This window comes from Synchiropus splendidus, chromosome 4, assembly GCF_027744825.2.
Source record: "Synchiropus splendidus isolate RoL2022-P1 chromosome 4, RoL_Sspl_1.0, whole genome shotgun sequence".
Classification (NCBI taxonomy): Eukaryota; Metazoa; Chordata; class Actinopteri; order Syngnathiformes; family Callionymidae; genus Synchiropus; species Synchiropus splendidus.
Genome location: NC_071337.1, coordinates 24,788,239 through 24,792,797, shown reverse-complemented (window position 1 = coordinate 24,792,797; position 4,559 = coordinate 24,788,239).

Genomic DNA, 4,559 nt, shown 5'->3' with positions numbered 1-4,559 from the left:
GGTCTCCCGGAGGGGCGGAGCTAACACTGCTGCGTGTGGGTTTCGACAGGTTTCCTGGAGAAACAGATGGATGAGTCACTTGGACAGTTAAGGAGTCATTTGTCACTGAAGAGCGCGCCTTGAGCGAAAAGTTAAAAAAATGTTTTAACTCGTCATGATCTAACTACCATCCTGTTAACTTACTTGTTTAATTTACATAAAATACTGACCAAATTTGACAGGTATTTTAAGTACGTTTCTTGCGACCTAGGTGAGATGAGAAAACACTCAAACAAATGGTTTTAAAACTTCAATCTCCAATTATGCGCTAGCAATGGTTAAAAATATGTTTTTTGTAAAAACTGATTAGAGTTCCCCAATTTTTACTGGAATCTGTCTCTATCATTTATGGCCCTGTCCACTTGTTTTGTACACTCTGGTGATAGAAAACATAATGGAAAGAATTGTTGTTTATACTGCGTATGGTATCGAATACACTGCCATCTTTGTCCATAAACCCTTATATGCTATACTGGATCACGATATCAAATAATGAAATGACTCCCCGCAAAAATCCTCGGAAAATGAATGAGGACAACTTACAACAGTGAGTAATAATAACATTTTTAGAAGATTTTTAGGACCTTTATAGCGGTCAAACTTGTGCCGTGCACTAGGTATCATTTAAAAGTCCTAGAACGATGTTCTTTGAAGTTCCTCAAAATAACTTGGCTTCAAACACTTAACAAATAACTTCCACCTCAATAAATAAGTGCTGAGTCAACAGTATATCCATAGTGATACTGTTTCTGGTGACGGCGGCTTCATCCGGATGTGGCTCCTTCTCTGCTTCTCCAGCCTTAACCCCGTCTGTGTTGTGGTGTCCCTGGAGCTGCAGCAGGGACAAACTTTTGATGGCACTGACAAAATGCCCAGTTGCTTTCATTTCATATCTCATTTCCTTCTTATTTCCTTTTTATTTTGTGTACCAATACGATTGTGACCAGCTGTGGAGGCAAGAATCTGTCAGAACTTCAGCAGTTCATTCTATCACTCTCGATGAAGACAATGTGAATGAGAACACACAGTGTGTCCAGAGGTTGTGCTTGGTTAACTTGCGACTGAATAAACTGTTGAGCCAGGAAAGAGGGTCATCTCTCTTTATAGATGCATTTCTTCCACTCTCTCCTTGAATCGCACAGCATTTCCATCCGACCAGGTTTCTTCTTTTGTTTACACTTCTTTTGGACATGGTAATAACAGTGGGCCACCTGACCATATTGGGCTATATGCCCATCTATGATGTCACAAGGGCCACCGTTAATACTGGCTGCTCTCAGCAGTGTCAATCTGTAACATGGACAACTGAGACCGTTTTAATTTTTAATTTCTTTTTTTTTAGTTCAAGGTTTACCATCTCCACATTTCCAAGATTAAATTAAATGAATGACAAACTGTACTATGGTTTGTGTGTTTACACTTCTACGGATACTGTAAATCTTCATTTCTAACTGCTGAGATTGCAAATGCCTCTCAGAATAACCTTCTAACATTGTCTTACTTTTGCTTCCTATTCTACTCCTATGATAAAATGCTGACAAGAATAAGTCCAAAAGATTCAGCAGCAGCTGGTCTCACCACAGATCCTGTCACGGTGGTCGACATTTACAGAGAACATTCTTTACTAAACGTCCTTTACGATGTGGCACTTTGGGATACAAGAGTACTTGACCCTTGCTAACCCTTCCGGATACAAGTAGCCCTTACGAACTCTGAGTTGACCTCTCAAGTCTGCGCCAGTGACAGTCGTGAAGTTCCATATAACTGGCGTTTATTGAAAATACGCAACAAGCACGGCGGGTTCTTCGGCGGAATCTGTAATTACACGTTTGTTATTATGCAAATGGGGATTTGGGGTCCGCTACTGAGACAAAAGCGGCTGCAGCAGCAGCAGCAGCAGCCCTGGTCTGGGTCCTCCTCACGCCGCCCGACAGCTCTCCACTCTCCTTCTCCGAGTGGTCCTCCCTGATGCTGCCCACGGTGGCCGGGGCCAACAATAGCAGGATTACACAAACACAACTCAGTGGACTTGGTGGAGGGGAGTATCACGGGCTAAGAAAGAGCCCATTATGTTTTAAGCAGATCAGTTTGAGAACTGCTTCTTAGTCAGTTAAAGGAAGTGTCTGACCTAGCAACTACGTCGCCATGGCAACCTTTAATAGCAGTGGCCCGCTCAAACCTGATGGACACCTACTAATGAGTCTCCACTTTATTTTGCTTCATTTAAAACAATAAATAATGACTACTGCGAAAAGATGGAAGTTCCTTTTACATGTAAGAAAGAGATTTAAATCAACAAAAGAAGCTTTTGGAATTGAAATTCATTCACAATTTCGGAGAAGCTACTTGATTGGCGCCATCTGCAGGCCAACTATAGAATTCAGCTCAAAACACATCACAACTGATATATATAATAAGAATCTTTGTACATTGGTCTCAAACACATACCGGAATACATTCTTAACATTGTTAAGTTTCCTGCTATTATAAACCCTTTATAACATGTAAAACATGTCAAGTGAAAGGAAACATTCATGGGAGTCTCCATAAAGGCTTTTTTCCTGAGCTCATAAATCATCATTTCAGGCCTGTGTGATCAAACAACTTATTATACAAACAGACGGGACTCAAAATATGCTAAAGCAGTTTTAAGGCAGCAGGAGAAAAGCATGGCCCAGCAACGACAATCTGAAAACCAGACTGCGGAGGAATTTCGAGAAGATTAGAAGGAATGAAGTGGAGTGTTGGAGGGCTGAGAATTAAAAACAAACAAACAAACAAACAAACAAACAAACAAACAAACAAACAAACAAACAGTGTGAGGCTTTTCCTCAGCCATACGCAGACGATAAAAGCATTCTGTGAACCGATTTGATAGACACATGAGCTTCTATTGTTATTCTTCATATATGTTTGTAGCTTGGACAAAAGACAGGCAATATGTTTGCAAAAAATATGGCAGTTATGTTTGGTTTCCTGTGTGGATGATGAGTTCATTTCTTAATGATCAGGACAAAGTTACACAGATTTTTTTCATGTGAAAATGAGCAAAAAGTTCTGGGGTTTCATCTCAATGAAGCAGAGTGAACTTGTCATTAACCACAAATGAAACCCTTGTGTTGATATTTACAACAGATAAAAGAGGGTGAGTAACTTGCTATTAATCTGAAGTTAACTCTGCTGTGCAATTAAACATGATTAAAAAAAAAAACGAATCTATAGTTCCTCTTACACTCTCTTAACCTCTTCTTGAAGAGCAGAACAAGCTCTCCTGATCCTAACTTGACTTCCTTTTCAATCTGCCACTGGACAGTCAGAGATCTCCACTTGAAGCTGTGGCAAATTTAAGACTCCGCTTCTTAAGGTGTAGGTTAACTGAACTTGTTGCGCAGCAGTAAAAGTGGGTGAATCAGCGTTGCCTCAGCCTTTCACCAAAACAAGTTTCCATTACACTCAGACAGCAGCGAGCTGTTCCTGTCGCTCATCCCTCTAGCTTCATTAACTTCCTGTTTCTCTGGCTGTTTCTCATCTGCTTGACTGTGTTCCTCTAAATCAAGTGTCATTCAGAGAAGGCAAGCGCTATCGCAGGCATCATTACTGCAGAGCTGAAGACACGCCATTAAAGAGGTTTCACCGGAATGTGAACAAACACAGCACTAGATGAGTGCAGTTGATGAACCCATCTTTTACAGAAATGTAAGTTCTGCAACGCGCAGTTCCTTTCATCAAATATGGAGTTTTGCTAAGAAACTGTCTCTTTACTTTGAATACAACATTTTTGTTTCATGAGACTGATGATTTGTCACATGGTGGTATAAGATAGAGAAATACTAGCAAATACAAAATCTGTGCCAATGTTTACATTATAATAAAACAATTTCATGGTACAAACAGCAACAACTTTGACACATTTAGCATAAGTTCAATTAAAATGTATACAACTTAACATATAGTGTATGTATATGTGTGTATGTGATAGAATCACTTCATACAATGCATGCATCTATTAAAATTGTACTTAAAGGCTATAACTAAAGACACACATGAACCATGACCAATGTCAAACCAAGCACTGGTTAACAGACTGACCCTCCACTAGCACAAGTGTTTATAATGATTTGCATGACTTGTTAATGAGTAGGAGGTCAAAGAAGTCATGCCTCTCTCAAATTGACCTAGGAAACAGCAGAGGTTAGACTTGTGGCGCTGAGCTGTCGGCAGCTTTCTCTGGAGCTCACAACTCAAAACAGGCTCTTGCTTCCTGTCATCGCGATCATGAGGTTTCCAGCCTGTGATCCATGAGCATTTTTACAGTTGTGTCCACTCTGAACTCAAGCAGATTCTTCTTCCTCCTTTGGTCAATCAGATGGTGGATGTCGGGGAATATTTCCAATCTTTTTTATAATGTTCCCCCCCCCGATCCATTTGGCTCATTTTCTGTCTGTATGGTGGTTAATGAAAGATCTCAATTTGTTAAATGATATCAATTGCAAGATGAGTGAACCTTGAAGAATTAAAAA